The sequence below is a fragment of the Spermophilus citellus genome, assembly GCF_964194105.1.
Source record: "Spermophilus citellus genome assembly, chromosome: 9".
NCBI classification, from domain to species: Eukaryota; Metazoa; Chordata; class Mammalia; order Rodentia; family Sciuridae; genus Spermophilus; species Spermophilus citellus.
Window position 1 is genome coordinate 62,909,559 of NC_138191.1, and position 16,947 is coordinate 62,926,505.

General features: G+C 36.4%; 1 long non-coding RNA gene across 2 annotated transcripts in view; it reads left to right on the forward strand.

The window, feature by feature from the left end:
- LOC308655183 overlaps positions 1-5,085 on the forward strand; it is a 124,637-nt gene extending 119,552 nt beyond the window's left edge. For both annotated transcript variants that reach the window (XR_014023406.1, XR_014023407.1), the window contains 2 exons: positions 3,702-3,783; positions 4,895-5,085. This is a non-coding gene — a long non-coding RNA (uncharacterized lncRNA). The remainder of the gene's footprint in view (positions 1-3,701; positions 3,784-4,894) is intronic.
- The last annotated feature ends 11,862 nt before the right edge of the window (positions 5,086-16,947 follow it).

Here is a 16,947-nt window from a genome sequence, read left to right on the forward strand (position 1 = left end):
AAAGAGTATGACACAGTGTTTTGAGGCTGTTTAATGAATAAGATGATCCTGCTACCTACACTTATTTCATATTAAAAATAAAAGATATAGAACGTGATTAGTTGGACTTGCTTTCTTTGGATAAAACAATTTACTTAGATGCATCTCAAATTAATCTTTTTTCACAGAATCAGAACAAGCAATTGAGATTCTGTTTTTCAGCGAGCTGCTCCATAATGTCTGTGGGGACTGGTTTTGTTTATTTGTGGCTATATGGCAGTCTTAGGTAAACAACATACAGCCATATCAACGTGCATCTGGGTTGGCTTCAACATTTTTATTATGCAACTTAAAAATTAAAAAGTCAAATCTGCTGCACTTAGCAAAACAGTTAAATCTCATTCAATGTAGAACAAACCCCTACCACTTTCTTGTCAAGTAACCTTGGCCTTGAAAGACCATCCCCACACAATCAGTCACTTCCATATGCCTTTCATTCTTTCCTTATTCTTGCTTTTTTTTTTTTTCTCAACGTTTTGTTTCTCTGGGCTGCATTTCATCTCAGTTGATTGCCCAATTCACTTTTCATTCAGTCATAATTGTTTTTTGAATTGTCTTAAATTCTCAAATGGATTATGACAATTTGAAAATTAACAATGGCGCCTTAATTACATGGAGCTGTGTGATCCACAAAACCCCATTGGCTGATGTTTCTCCCTACCTGTAGTTTTTTTTTTTAAACCAAATGTGAAAAGGTAGAAATACACACATAAGCATAAAATACATGCTTGTGATTTGCAAAAATGTTTGACTTTTCCAGTATTTGGAAATCAACCACAGATACTTCAAAACCATTTTAATAGATAAATGATTTTTAAAAATTCAAAGGGGCTTTCTTTGTTTCAAATTCAGTTTTTTTTTTCTTCTGTGAAAGCAGGAACCTACACAAGCAGGACACATTTTCTGTATGTATATGGAAATTAATTCTAGGAAAATAATCATTATTCTTTAATTATCTAACTTTGGCCGGGCTCTCAGTGCAGCTTGGCAATCGTCTCAGTTGTCCCTAGTCACCTCCCTCTATAATTCCTCTTGAGGCAGCTGTTTGAAACCTTTAAACTCGTGTTTTTCTTCTCATCCCTCACTCTCAGCCTTTAGCCCTGCTTCTTAATTGATAGAGAATATGGTAACTCTGAGAGGTCTCCTTTGCACTTTCTCTGCTCATCTACAGAAGCGTACATCTTTTTAATCTCCTTCAGTCTTGAAGGAAGAGGTTTTTTTTTTTTTTTTTTTCATTCATTTCAATAATAACCTCTTGGGCTCATTGGATTCTGTCCCTTTGGCCTCCTCTCTAGATGTAGATTTCTTTCTTTCCCTCTTCTCTGGTTCCCTCTCTTCAGCCGATAGGCATCAAGTATGGTCTTCACTGTCTTTGCCTCCCTGTCTTTTTATGTGCAGCCAAACTTCTCTCTCACCTTGAATCCTGCTCTCCCTCTCATTCATTGTGCTTTGGGAGTCAGTGAAAGAAGCTCAAACCTATGCCAGGTAATCACCTGCAAATGTTTGTCCTTTATTCTCCTCTCCTGACTTTTCACCTCTGTTCTCTATTTCCTGGTTCTTTAGCCTGGTTTCAGAGAGTTGTTTCTCAGTACTCAATTTTTGATCTTGTGGGTTTTTTTTTCTTGTAATATTCATAAACTCCTTTATTTTTAAGGTGCTGGGGATAGAACCTAGGGCCTTGTGCATGCTAGGCAAGCATTCTTCCATTGAGCCGTGTCCCCGGCCCTGATGTACTCCTCATTTAATGTAGGTCCCAGCATGATTTATTGGGTCAAAGTTTGACCCTTCCAGTCAGGGAATGGGGGCTCATAGTTTTCCTGAACTATGAAGCACTTTGAAAACTGCTTTGTAGCACACACACATTCTCTGTATCTGCAAAAACACTGTTTCTGGTTTCCTCAGGTCCATTCATTTCTCTTCTGGTTGAAGCTGGTCATGCTAAGATTACCACTGACTTCTTAATTGCTAGATCCAATAGCCCACTTCTAATTTTCAACATCATCTTTTTTGTAAAAAATATATATTTTTTAGTTGTAGATGAACACAATACCTTTATTTATTTATTTATTTATTTGTTTGTGGCACTGAGGATTGAACCCAGTGCCTCACACGTGCTGGGCAAGCACTCTACCACTGAGCCACAACTCCAGCCCCTCAACATCATCTTAACATTATTGACCACTTCTGACTTTCTCATGTTTCCTTGCTATTGGCTTCCAGAACACCAATTGGTATCCTTATCTTCACTGATAACCTACTGGTCTGATTCTTGACACAAAGGGGAGTAATGCATGGCATCTGTCCCTAAGGATATTATACTATAGTGCAGAAGGTAAATGAATGGGCAAATACACCTCAGGATATAAAACAAGTCATGGAAAATTACTCACCCTTGTGCTTGTAGGGACAAGGAGGATGTTTCATATTTCTAAACTGAGACTTGAGGAATAACCTGAAATGACCTTGGTGGGGCGGGGTCAAGGGTGAGAGTCCTTGGAAGAAAAAGCAAGCCATACCAAGGTCCAAAGGACTCTTCCTTTGGATGGTTAGGTAACTTTGAGAAGTTCACTGTGATTGGAGCTGTGAGTTTAGTGATCATATGGTAAGAAACAGGCCTGGGCAGGCAAGTGAAGGTTGAGTCATAGAAGGTCACATGAATCTTTTTAAAGAGTTTGCAAATTATATAATGAGAAGATATTGAAAGGTATCATGGAGAGGAGTGACACAGCAGAGTGATACTCAAGAAATATTGCTCCGGTTGCTGAGTAGGTAACCAATTGGGTGATAATAAGAGTGCTGATGGGGAGAGTGGTGACCACCCTGTGGTCAAAATCTAGGCAAGATGGTCCTGGCTTAATCCACGGAATGGTAATATGGTTAGAATAAGGTAAAAAGAAGTGAAAGATTTTAGTGATATTTAAAAAAAATAATGGAAAAGACGTGTAATTGATCATACTATCATCTTCAGTTATTTTCAGTTCCTTGCTATTCCACTGTGGCAATATTACCAATAAAAATTATAGAACTTGTCACATGTTATTTTATTTTTTTCATTACATGATAGGGTCTAGTACTGGAACCCTGTCTGATTCATCTCTATCTCCATTGCTCAGTTTGATGTTTTGTGGATATCGGGTTAAATAACAAATGCCAGTTGGCTAACTGACTCAACTTCCCTGGGTTATGTTAGACATTAATTTTTAGCATACATCTCCGCCAGATTGTCCCTGCCAACCCTCCCACCCTCCCATTTATTAGACAGCTACAGAGAATGCTTCATGGTTTAAATATGGTTTTGAAAGTTGCAAATCCAACTTGATTCTTATATTGAAACCTTTTATAAATATTTAAGTATAATAATGTGATAAATAAAACTGATACTCTGTCATCTCTTTATTATCTTTCTATTCCTGCTGTAAAAATTATCACAAACTTAGAGGCTTAAAGCAACATAAATTTGTTTCTGTAGATCAAAGTTCCAGGCAGACTCAACTGGGTCCCATGCTTAAGGTATTGCAAAGCCCAAATCAAGGTGTCAGCTGAGAGAGGCTCTTAGGTGGAAGTTCTTCGAATCCACTTTCAGGCTTATTTGGTTGCTGACCAATTTCAGTTCCTTGAAGTTGTAAGACTAAAGTCCTGTTTCTTTCCTTCTTGGCTGTCAGCTGGAGGCTGCTATTAGGTGCTGAAGGCCACTTGAGTTCCGTTTTCCATGACCTCCTCCATCTTCAAACCAGCAATGGCAAGGCAAGTCCCTTTCATGTTTTGAATCACTCTGATTTCCCTTTCTGACTCTGCTCTCAGCTTTTGAAGACTCATTGATTACATTGGCCCCTTTGGGATAATAGAGGATCATCTGCCTATTTTAAGTTCAACTTTTTGCAAAACCTTTTTTGTCATGTAATATATTCATGGGCATGATATTTCATCATATTCACATTCTGGAAATTAGGAAGAAAGACTTTAGAAATTCTATCTATTACATCCTTATTTTAAATTGGAAAATTATATAATAAATTAGAAGTCCCTATAATGTCATATTGTAAATTAATTGATAGTGTTGGGAAGTTTTTTTTTTTTTTTCTGGTTAAATGTTCCATTGATTTTAATCCTAGGTATATCATTGTTACTTACCACAATTTTAGATTTTTTTTCTTAACTTTCCACTCTTCTATCTGAAACTATTATGTTGAATAGGTTAAGGATCTATCTTCAGTAGCCAAGACACTTGATTGGTCACAACCTGATGATGCAATAAATATATGATTTTGTGACCAGAAACATTTATATAGAAAGACTTTTTAGCCCTGGCTAAAGAGTGAATAGGCAGGACAAACCTGTTTTAATCATACCAGAGACGTATGATTTTGTCATTCTGAGGAATGGAAAACCATGACCCACCATTCTGGATAATCAAAATTCTCAGTCCTAATGTTTAAGTGTAGCTTTTTGTTTATTCCATAAATGCTTGGCAAGCAACTACCAGCTTTTCAGGCACTCTATTCTGTGTGCCAGGAATAGGATGGTGGATAAGACATGCCAGGTTCCTGTCTTCTTGGAGCACCTTCTGGTTGCTTTGTATTTAGCAAACAAAGGAGTAAAATGGATGAATAGAGAAGAGACTAGAGGGTGGTGAGCTCTTCTCACATGAACCAAAAGCCCCCTTTATATGCTCAGAGAGCTTCCCATACTGATGTCTCTCCCTTCCTGAAAAGCATCCTTGCATTCTGGAGGGAACAAGGAGGGCTTCCAAAGGAGAGATGGGCTTGACCAATGTGACTCATTAGGGATGCAGGCCCACAGAGATAGAGTTGGAAAAACATTCTGATTAAGCATATGAGTTTTCTTTTCTCAAAAGGTTTGACATAAGGACAGAAAAGAGAACAAACATACACATGCCTAAGGAAGAAGTCTCAAGGATGACTTAAAAAATTCAACAAGAAAATTCCAGTTTACTCTCCAGAATTTTGGGGGACATCTGATGACACAGTAAACAGTTAATAGTTTTTTTTTGCTTTTGTATTACCATCCTGATTGTTGTAACTGAGACCCCTGATGAGTTCCCAAGGAATATCAAGGTGAGAATACAAATTGCCAATCTTGTAAAATCAGTTTGACAATCAAATAAAGAAAATTCCTGACTTGTCTTTCTTTCGTACGATGTACAGAACACCAGCACTGTTGAGCTTGTTTGAGAATAAAGATGAGGAAATTGTCAGTCATTAGGTGCAACACTAGCAAATGGAAACAATATTTGAGAGACAACTTATTACCAATTTTATTCAGCTTTGTTTGTGGACACAAACATATTATGAGTATTTCTCCATTTCTTCTTCTTCTTCTTTTTTTTTTAAACAAAACCAGAAACAAGGACGTTCATAACACCCAATGTTACAGGGAGAAGAAAGCCCTTGCAACATAAGAGTAATGAAAAACAGACAAAAGATGAAGTCATATTTCTGGAACCAGGAGTCTTTCTGATAGCTAGGAATAAAGGTGTATCTATGAGGCAAGAAAACCTTAGCTTCTTGGTAAGGGTTTGACCCTGTTTCATATTAACCCAGAGCCCATATACACAGACTTGAAGACCAATTTTCATTCAGGAAGAACATCTCTGCCATTCCACCTTCTATCTTGAATCACTTGCTATACAAACTTGGGAAAATTTCTTACCCTCTCTAAACCCATAATTTAAAAAAAACTACATTACTTGGATAAAAAGCCTATTTCTTGGAAGTGTTATGCATATAAAATATTATGTCAAATATTTAGCAGATTATGGAGCACATGATCTGTGTTCAATATATAGAATTTTTTATTGCTATAATGATTGATTTTTATGGTGTTTCTAGGTAATTTTCAAACTGTACCCCAAATGCTCAAGACACTTTAGTACATTTTTAAAATTATTAACTTTAATGCACATGTGTAATAAGAATTGTAATACATTCCGCTGTCATATATAAATTAAAAAAACTCTAATACACAGATTGAGAAATCGGCAAAAATATGTAAATACTTATCTAAACCACAGAGTTAAGAAAGAAAATTCTAGGGGTCCATATTCCTTGCCATATAATTTGCCTGCTGAGATCTAGATTGACTTCTGCATGTTGACATGTAGGAGTTATGCTTCAGGGTTATGAGGTTGTTCAATTCACTGGAGTGGTGCTGTTCAATGGCTTGGTAATGCCAGCACACCTGTCCTTGTAACAAGAGCAGAATTCTTGTACTGCTCTTCTGCTGATGGTTCTGGGGCTACTCAAGCCCCACAAAGAGCTGAAGAGAGCAGTGATCAACCCCGATTTGGGATAATGTAAATGGCTAATATCTCAGAGTAGGCAAGTGTCTCTTCTTAGACAACCCAATTTCTTGGACTCTCAGCCTTTCTTATTTTGATTTAGGATGATTAGCCCTTTGTTCTCTGAAGCTGTGCCTGACTCCCTATGTCTTTGATGTATAAAACTCCCAGTATATCATTTGCATTGATCTTGGTTCCTATTTCACAAGTTGTGCCCCACAAACTATTTATTACCTTATCCATGATCAGGTACCAACTACAGCCTTAAAACCGGGAGCATGCTTTTCCAGCTAACTTTTGCAAGTTTAAGAGTAAAGAAAGAAATGAAAGGATCATATAAGCTCTTGGATGTTACCTTTCTTAAGGGACAAAGGAAGAATATAGCTTGATATTCTTATTACACTATCTTCCTCATCCACTCCTATTCTTATCATTATTAACCCATAGCTCATCTGCAATTTTTATAGGCATGTTGAACTTACTGTATTTCTACAAGAGCAAAGCATAGTATGGACAATTTAAAACCATATTTGTTTATCGTATTTTGGCTAAAATGTTCAATTTTTTTCTTTTTTTTTTTTAGCTTACTAAGCTATTTGCAGAAGTATTGCTATGGATGAAGCCTGACAGATTGAAGCATATAGTATAACTGTGTAATGCACACAGGTGTGAACATTAACATGCATACACACATACACAAATACACACAAACACATATTACCATTGGTATGTTAGGTTCAGGGAATTTGGAAGTTTTCTTCCTCTGACGAGTGATAAAATATTTGCATGAAATATTAGCTCACATTTTGTGAAATTCAACCAATTTCTCATAAATCTCTCTTTCTCTCTTAATGTGCTTTTGAATTGTCCCTAAAAGTTCTGAGATGGCCTTTCTAGCACATCTTATACTCACACCAAGTATTTTGTTGATGTCGATAGGAATTTTACTCATGTAAAAAGCCCTGGTGCAGACCCCAGACACAATAAGCAGACAAGAAGCCTTCTAAAGGTACCAGAGAATAAGAAGTGTCAAATAAGTGTCCACCATGAAAGCAAACATCTCTGGGTATCCATTAGCTGCAATAAACAGAGTACACTTGGCAATGTGTTGTTTGACATGGATTTACAAAGCAGTTTGCCAAGTCAGTTTTTTCTTTCCTCTGTATTAACTGTCAGTGGAGGGGGGGAACACGGTGGGGGGAGGATAGTGGTCCTTTTATTGTAAATTGTATACACTTGTATAATTAATTTTATAACTGTATAATATTATATAATCAGGATGGGTCATGTGATGTTCAAGGTATGTATAGTGTGCAGAGGCAGCAATTTGGCAAGAGAATCAACACTTCTTTCACTAATCTTCTAAGCACTGGCTTAGACAAAGCCTGTCCTGTGACTTACAGCCTCATTCTGGAATAAATAACCATTGCAGACTACTATGTATCTAGGTATAAGCATTTCTGAGGGAAATTTAATTTAGCACACTATAAAAAACCCTATCCTTGGAATATATCTTGTAAATGAGAACATTGAAACTATCTAAAACATATTAATTCAATATCTCTTGATTGGTTTTAAAAAAACGGTTTAAAATCAACTTCTTTTATTCTTGTCTTAGTATTTAATTTCATTTGCATATGACTAAGGCTGTTTCTTTTGGTAAATTCAATTTGCTAGAGTTTGGCCCCCAACACAGAAAGAATGGCCTCCTCTGAGTCAGGATTGCCAACTGTGGCAAGTAGCGTTGCAAGTAAATTCAGTCTGTATACTTTTCAGACTTCTCAGATGTGATCACTGACATTTGGCCTGATGAAGGAAGCCCTGGGGACTGGTAAAACATAAAGCATGCTACTGTACTGACATGCAAAATGTCTTCTAATCTGTCTTTATCTTTCATGGCTGCAGTGGTCTGGATAAATTAGACCAAATTGGGCTAAACACTGTCCTTCATTACACTCACACAGCTGTTTTCCGAAGCTAATAGGAGCTGTGTGTGCACATCCAAGGACAGAATTTGGCCCCTTTTGTCTTTGCAAAGACGGCTGCTTTAGTTGAGATGATTATTCCTGAGTGACTGTTTTATAAGCAGTGTTTTTTACCCTGTTTAAATTTCTTTCCACTTAAGTCTTTATAGTAAAGACATTTATGAATATGGAAATATGTAACTCAAAATCTTCAGTTTCCAGAAAAATAAAATTCTCCCCAATAAAATCTATGAGCATTGCAAATAAAGTAGGGAAGAGGTAAGGCAAGTCATATAAATGGTGGTGAAAACAGAAGTAACACTGAGAAAAAGTGTCAATAGTCATTTATGGTAATAATCTGATTACAATTTTTATTGTGCATAGATACTTGGCATTTAAAAAGGGAAATCTGTCATTAAATAAAAATTTCAAGAAAAATACAGATCATCAAACACATTTATTTTTTTCAGATGCTATAAAGCTGAAATTAACCCTCAGTGCAATTCCTTCTTTCCTTTCAAAAGCTATTATGTAAATTGCATGATTTTCCAAAGGCCAAGCTTTTTGAAACAGAAGAGAACCACTGTTATAGAAAAGTTTTTATTATTGGACATTGCAACCTTATCTTTGAACTTCTCCCTATAAAATAATACATACAAGCAGAGCCTTAAGGTTTTGGAAGGAACTTCCTTCATAAATCAATGCATACTATGAATAATAGGAAAGATACTCTAGGATTTCTTGACTTTTTGAGGCATTTCCAAGGGTTAGCTCATTTCCTTTGTGCTTTGAGCACATCTCCTTATTTATAGTTACTATTTGCCCTTCTCTAAAGATGATTAATTTAAGAATGTATTTAGTTATACATCGGAGCAGGGACTTTTAAAAGTTCATAATTATGTACATTATCCATGCCAATTTATTTATAATTTCAAGCTAAATATTTTTACTTTTTGCAGGGTTAATAATCCTTTACATAATCATTTATGCAAAAAGTAATCCCACTGAATTCCTTAAGTGGCTGGAAATTTGTCTAAAATGGTGGATTTTTTTTTTTTTTTTACTACCTGCCAATGTGAACAGATTCCAGGTATTTGAGACCCATCATATCTCTACTTGAAACATTTTGAATACCAACTCCAAAAACTTGACATTAATAAAACATTAAAGTTCCAACTTAAGCCCATAAAAGTCAAGAAATCTAGAGTTAAGGTCGACCTCGCTCTCTTAACTCTGTCTTCCTGCATGCATGCATGGGTGATGGGACAACAGCAAGGCTGTTGCTTAAATCAGTCTTCCTGCATAATCTGAAAATGTAATTGAATTAGTGTATAAAGTATTTACATACCCTGCAGTGGAGAGCCCCCCACACTATATTATCCATGTCCCCTCACAGGGTCCTCATTTTAACTCCTCCTTGCAGTGTTGCTGCGAGGCTTCCTCAAGCATTCAGAAATTGGACTTGCAAATACAATTTCCCTTCTTTTATGAGGCTTCAAGATGAGTGATGCACATTCAGCTTTCCTAGTTGCCTTTCAGCTCCTGGCCAGACAGAGTTTAGGTAACGTTCTTCCTTTTGGTTAACTTCCTCAGGGGTTGCTAGGTATGCGACAATCTCATTCTGTGGCTAAGGATTATTTTATGCTTTAATTCAACCAGATACAGGACAGTTTGCCATATTAATATGAAAATTAAAACAGATTGAGTTCAGGAACATATTTCAGGAACTTTAAGGACATGAATTTTGGTTTCAGATAGACTCATGTTCCAAATGAATCCTGGTTCTATCACTTCTTGTTATTTAACCTTTCTAAACCTCAGTTTTTCTTCTGTAAAATGGGGATCACATTGGTCCTCATGAGTTTTAGGATTCAATGATATTTTGAAGATATAAAGAGAGAATGTATATAAGATGCTTGAAATAGAGAAAGTGCTTAATAAATGGTTAATGTTAACATTAGCACTCATTTGGGTAGGAAATAATAACATATTGCTTCAATTTCTTTCTTTTCCTTCATGTATCATAGAGTGTAGAACAGGGTCTTTAAGTAGAGTTTAAATGATCAGACATATTAAAAACAATGTTTAACACTCACCATAAGAAGGATGCTTGTCATTCAGATTGGCAAAGATGGACAAAACTGTAAATGGCCAATGTTGGATATGGGAAACAGACTTTCTCACATGTTATTATTAGTATAAACTGGTATACCACTTTGAAAGACATTCTGGCAATATATATGAAAATTTGAAACATACACATCATTTAACTCAGCAATTATACTTTTAGAAATTCATCTTAAGGAAATAATCAGATAAGTGTGCAATAGTATTCATAAAAGTCTTATTGAAAAATTGCAAAGAATCAAAATATTAAGATGGAGCTCTTAAATTATGGTGCAATCATACAAGAAGATACTAAGTAACCATTAAAATGAATGGATTTTTACCTATGAAATAAATTTGATTGTACAGTCATAAATTATAGGGTAGATGTTTGAAATGATCTGAATTTATCGGTCCTAACTGTCATTACTGCTTTTTGTGGAACATCCCTTTCTTTCTGGACTGTGGGCATCCTTATCCATATCTCAGTCTTTTTGCAGAACTTTTCAGTTACTTTTGGTTATTTAAATAGTTTCATTCTGTTTATTGAGACTCAGGGCCAGCTTCATGGGTGTGCAATCTGTGTAGTCACAAAGAGCCTTGAGCTCAGAAGGGCTTTGTGTTTGAATTAATGTTTAGCTATCAATCAAATTCTTAAAACTCTTTAAGTATTTTATATTTGAAGTTGCATTTTTTAAGTGTAGTCTGGTAGGACAATGGAGCATTTGCATGAGCAGAGATCCACCCTAATTGTATATAGTATCCTCCCTCAATGTCCTCTTTTGGGGGAGACTGGAGATTGAACCCAGGAATGTTTTACCATTGAGCAACATCCCCAGCCCTTTTTATTTTTTATTTTGGGACAGGGTCTTACTAAGTTGCTTAGGGCCTCTCTACGTTGCTGAAGTTGGCCTCGAACTTTTGATCCTTTTGTTTCAGACTCCTGAGTCAGTGGGATTACAAGTATACGCCACAGTGCCCAGCTCCTCTATGTCCCTTTAACAGAGAATATTCAAGGACCCACAATGTGTGGTTTAGGGAGACTCAAAGAGAGCAGGAGGTAAGGAAGTTTCATCTATGACTGGGCAGATGGGGTCCCTGAGAGCCCAATGAAGTTGTTCCTTCACACCAGAATTTGATTTGAATGCAGAAAAAATGCTATGGCTTGCTAAACAAAATGAATGGCCAAGATATTCTATCATATTTCTTCATACTTATTTTACTTTTATGTATTTGCTGCTGTTATGGTTTGGATGTGAGTTGTTCCCCAAAATCTCATGTGTGAGACAATGCAAGAAGGCTCAGAGAAGAAATGATTGGGTTGTGAAATCCTTAACCCAATTAGTGAATTAATCACCAGATATGATTAACTGAGTGGTAACAGAAGGCAGGAGGATGTGGTTGGAGTGGGTGGAGCATTGGGAGGCGTGGCTTTTGGGTATATATTTTGTATCAGTTGAGTGGAGTCTCTCTGCTTCCTGATCACCATGTAAGCTCTTTCTCTCTGCCACACTCTTCTGCCATGATGTTCTCCCTCACCTTGGATCCCCAGGAATGGAGCAGGCCTTCTATTAACAAAGACCTCTGAAATCATGAGCCCTCAAATAAACTTTTTTCTTCCCTTAAATTGTTCTGGTCAGATCTTTTAATCACAGCATGGAAAAAAAATGCTGACTAAAACAGCCACTCACTTATATTGAAAATGATAAATCAGAAGTAAGTAAAGGGAAGAGCAAGACAAGTAAGTCAGGATAGTCACTTGTTAGGTAAAGGTGAAAAATGTGATGGTAGATGACTGTAGAAAGTGGGAAAATTAAGAGCTTAGTTAGCTTTTGCTATTCTGCTAAGACTGAAACATATGCATTTATGAGCCACAAAATATGAATTGTATAATTTTGCTGATTCCAGGCTTGAGTTAAAATCTTCATATTTGCAGCTGAATTGATATTGAACCATATAAAAATGAATGGTAAAATTCATGCTAATAATTCAAATTAAAAATTTCCTTACTTAGAATGATATTATGTAACAAAATCAAAATCTACAATAAATTAGAGAAACTACAGAGAAATGGAAAGATTTATATTTTAATACCATTAATATCACTTTTTAAAAAATTGCTTTTTGAGCAAGGAGCCCATATTTTCATTATGTACTAAATGCCACAGATTATGTGATTATGTAGCTTGTCCTGATCCCAGAGGTGAAAGAAGCAAATGTATTGGGGGCATTTTTTGCTTTTGTTTAACATTTGTTTACTTTTTTTGTTATTAGGGTGATAAATCCCCCTCAGTCCATTCTTTAGGGAACAGTTGACACCTGGCTCCGTTGGCATAATGTGACTGAAGCCTGATCAATTAGAATATTTTATTTTCCTGGACTTGTTGATTGGTTTAGGGATCAACATTCACAGAAATCACAAGACTTGGGTGAGAATTAGCAGGAAGAGATCCTTTGCTTTTTATTTCTGGAATTGACCCTGAGATATGAGCTTATTGCTGCTGGAGGGCACTCTGTGGAGTCTGAGTACCAAGCCAGAGAATAGTAGGTATGAGAGAGAGAGAGAGAGAGAGAGAGAGAGAGAGAGAGAGAGAGAGAGAGAAACTGAGTCCTGGATGATATCATTTTTATCTGGATCAATCTGTCTGAAATTCCTTAGGTATATACATGGAATTATTAGCTATGTGAAATCTTTTATGCTGATGCTAGTTAGAATTAAATTTTGTCACTTGCAACAAAAAGGATTTTTTAAAAAATCTATTTTTACTTTTAATTGGCATATAATAATTGTGTATATTTATGGGCTACAGTGTGACATTTTAATATATGCTTATAATGTGTAATGATCAGATCAGGGTAGCTAGCATATTGGTCCCCTCAAACACTTATCATTTCTTTTTGTTAGGAACTTTTGAAATTCTTTATACTCTTTTGGAATTTGATACAAGATACATAATATACTTTTGTTGTTTGTGTAACAGTTTTCTATAAAGATAAATATTCCAGTAGGGAAGGATTATAAAGAAGTCTTTCATTTGCAACCATGTACTGTTTGCTTTGTTAGGGCTGGTATTTTGTAGAGAAAAGTATTTATTGCTTTAAAACCAGCAAAAGCAACAAAGGCATTTCTATCTTGGAAAAAAAAATCAGTGATGCTTAATTTTTTTTATTGTGGTAAAAATACATAAAATGAGATTTACAGTTTTAACCATTTTGTTAACCTTTTTTAAGATAAAGTTCAGACTAAATTATGTTGTACACATGACTATGTAACAATGAATCCCACTTCTTTTTATACTTACAATGCATGAATGAAAAATAAAAAAGGACCAGAAACAAGCAAATACTCGTGCGCGCGCGCGCACACACACACACACACACACACACACACACACACACACAGAGTTCAGTAATGTTAAGTATATTCACATTGTGCAACAATGTGATGCTTAATCTTTAATGTAAAAGTTGCTCAGGAGGCTACAGAAGCAGATGCCTCAAAGTAACTGCTGACTAGAATTATTCCGCAATGGGAGTGGCACTCCCATGCCAACTTCTTTACAGATTGACACAGACATGCAGAGCAGCCACAGAGTCGTAACATGTACCTTTAACCAGCAATTCCACTGGTTGGTGCCATATAATTATACTGCAGAAAACAGAAGATTAATGAGTTTGGCTTTACTATCCATCTAAAGGTGAAACATTTAATTCTCAAGTAAGCAATCTTTTGTCTTACGTGTTCTAATGCATGTATGTGTGAATAGAAGGAGAAAATTTGGGTTCAAAGTAGTACCCAAAATGGGGCACTGAGTAGGCAGAAAGGAGTAAAATCACTCTAAGCTTAAAGGGACCTTGTGGAAAGCATTCAGAGAAACTTGTGAACCTATTTTCAGCAGCCCAGAGTCCCACTTGATGAAATTGCTGCAGTACTCCTTTGAAGGCATCCAGTGTCTGTGTTTTATGCATATGGTGGCAGCCTCAGGAGGGAATGTGTGCAAGGAGCCAGCCTCCCAGCACTCTGCCCAGGACTGGACTGGCACAGGCCTCTGGGCAACCTGTGGGCTGTTCTCTAGCCTAGGAACCTACACAACTGCTCACCCTTCTGTCCACAATCTCAGCTGGACTTTCCCTACCTGGAAACTTCTCTTTTCCATGATAGAACATACATGGACACCTTCTGCAATAAGTGTAATCCATTGAAATTTGATTTGAAAGGATTGTTTCAGTCTGATGTTTTTTGTTGTATGTAAATGAAAATGAAACTGTTATCATCCATTTATATTTTAAAAATCACAAGTTTGCTTAATAACTTGCTTTCCCAGAGTGAAAACTGGATGTCACCAGCTCAGGTTGAGAGGACAGAGAGAAGAAGGCTGTTGAGACAGAGCAGAATAAAAGAAGTGAGGGATTGGGACTTTGAAACACAACCTTGGCCACTGCAGTATTTCACTGGTGCTGACCTTCATGATCAATATGGTTGTCACAGTGCTCAGAGAGGATGATTGGTGCTTGCTCATCTCTAAGTTTGTTATTGTTGTTAAAGTTACATGGGAATCAGGCAAAATATTCAAATAGAACAAAAAAGAACCCAGTGTAAATGAATTCTCCTTATCAGTCTTGCACCTGCTCTCTGTCCCCAGGGGCCTCCACTCTGGGATGGTACATTCTGGATGGCTTGGGTGTGTTTCAGCACTGCTGTCTAGTTCTTCACTTTGTTTAACCTTGACTTTGACCTGTTAAGTAAGGGCCTGAACTTCAATTAGGAGATGACACTCTGCTTTGCATTTTAACATTCTTTCTTTAAGCAAAGTAATGAATAAGGAAGCATATGCAAGAGCTTGAAAGTCTTCACTCTGGGTACTTGATTAACTCTTGTGCTTGTTTTTTCACACCTTTCATTGCATAAAGCCAAGCAGGTGACTGGTACATTCTCTCTTTCTGCAGCATGTGATATTTCCATTTCACTGCAAAACAAAGTTCAAACTGCTAAAAAAGCTAGTTTTTAATTACTTTGAGACACAAGTTGCAAGGAGGAAGCCTGACAGCTCTCATCAATGAGATCAGTAAGCTGTGAAGACATGTGGCCAGATGTCTTGTCATTAATATAGACAATGTGATTGGAGGCCATCATAATTGTTATTATTACAGGATCATAAAGCTTTATAGTAACAGAAAAAGCAAGCACCTTTATTTGAAAGGTCAACCAAGAAAACAAACTGAGCTCATCAATAAAACTTTGGGGCAGAGAGAGAAGACTATGCACAGCAATTCTTCGGAAGACCAAGTAAGGAAAGACCTATATGATGATGTTCATACTTAAGTTAAGAGTTGGGCAGATGAGTCCTAGTGGATCATTCTACATTGAATTAAATATTGTAATAAATAATAGTAACACTGTTCTAGTGTCTGTAAATTAATACCAGCTAGCAAATTGGTTTTCTCAGATAACTTTGTGTACTTGGCTAAATTTTCATAATTGATGAGTCATAAGTTTAAGCAACAGTTACAAGTAATTCTAAAGAAGTTAAGGAAATAATTTTTTATTTTTATTTTTATTTTTTTTATTGGTTGTTCACAACATTACAAAGCTCTTGACATATCATATTTCATACATTAGATTGAAGTGGGTTATGAACCCCCAATTTTACCCCAAATGCAGATTGCAGAATCACGTCGGTTACACATCCACAATTGGAAATAATTTTTTATATAAAGCAATAAGACCTAATTGTCCTTTGAAAGATGTATGTGTGTGTGTGTGTTTGTGTGCACATATTCAAGCCTTGTCCACAGATAATCAAGAAGCAGAGTCTCAGAAAGATCTTTTCCTTGCTGTAGTGTCAGATCTTGAAATAAGATTTAAGAGCTGCAAAGTCTGATTGAGTGGGAGTGCGATGTGATTTTTGAGTAGTACCATTCAGCAGAGCATGGAGATGAGAAAATGCTATTTCTGTGTGCTGGAGGTTAGACATTTCTGGACAGATATGTTTTAATTCAGTCTTTTCTTTTGAAATCAAATATATGCTTGTAGCTACCTTGAGATGTGTAGTTGCTTATTATAGCTAATGGATCGTTCATCCTCTTTGTCCTTGAGATAATCCTAAGTATGTGCATAAAACTGAGATCATGTTGCCCATAAAAACCAATCAGCCTGGAGTTGGTCCACAAGGTGTTGAACATTCGCTAGAGCAGATGGGAAAGATAATGTTTAATAAAGAGTTAGAGGATTAGGTGGTACAAAACAAGCAAAGAGAAAGGGATAATTTCATTTCAGGTGAACCTCTGTGACATTTCTTGTACCCAACAACAGATTAAAATGATCCCAGAGCTGTGACTTTTGGCTACTTTCTCTCCCAGTGCTGGCCCTGCATACATTGTCAGCTTTGACTCTGCCGGCATCGTCGCCTGCATCTGTGAATAACTCAAAAGATAGTTTCTCAGGTTTATGAAGATGTATGAAGTGAGTCATTCACAAATGAATCTACATATGAGGAAATGACAGAATTCTGCTAAATATGTTTATATTTGAACAACTGA